The sequence below is a fragment of the Trichechus manatus genome, unplaced genomic scaffold (assembly GCF_000243295.1).
Source record: "Trichechus manatus latirostris isolate Lorelei unplaced genomic scaffold, TriManLat1.0 scaffold00198, whole genome shotgun sequence".
Lineage (NCBI taxonomy): Eukaryota > Metazoa > Chordata > Mammalia > Sirenia > Trichechidae > Trichechus > Trichechus manatus.
The window spans coordinates 1,218,508-1,219,043 of record NW_004444134.1 but is presented as its reverse complement, the minus strand read 5'-3'; positions in this window follow the sequence as shown (position 1 = coordinate 1,219,043).

Here is a 536-nt window from a genome sequence, read left to right as displayed (position 1 = left end):
CCTAGCAACAGATCTAACCACCTGGTGACAGGGCATTAGAGCTTCAAAGGTGCCAATAATCAAACTAGCTCATACGATCAGCCTATTTGGGCATATCAAAATAACACAAAAAGTTAGGACACAGTAAGCAAATGTAAAATAAATAAATATAATAACTTATTGAAGTTATATCAATATCAATATCAAATTACATAAAGAAGCAATCCATGATGGCTTCAGCAAGCTCCCAAAATAAAGAATCTAGAAATTTTCCAGAGGAGGAAAATTTATTGGAATTACCAGAGGCAGAATACAGAAGATTAATATACAGAACTCTTCAAGAGATTAGGAAGGAAATTAATCAAAATGCAGAACATGCAATAGAGGAAATTAAAAAGATTAGAGAGAAGAGCAAAATGACAAATTAAACAGGCTGCAAGAATCCATAAAGAGACAGGAATCAGAAATCCAGAAGATTAACAATAAAATTTCAGAATTAGACAACTCAATAGAAAGTCATAGGAGCAGAATTGAGGCAATGGAAGTCAGAATTAGTG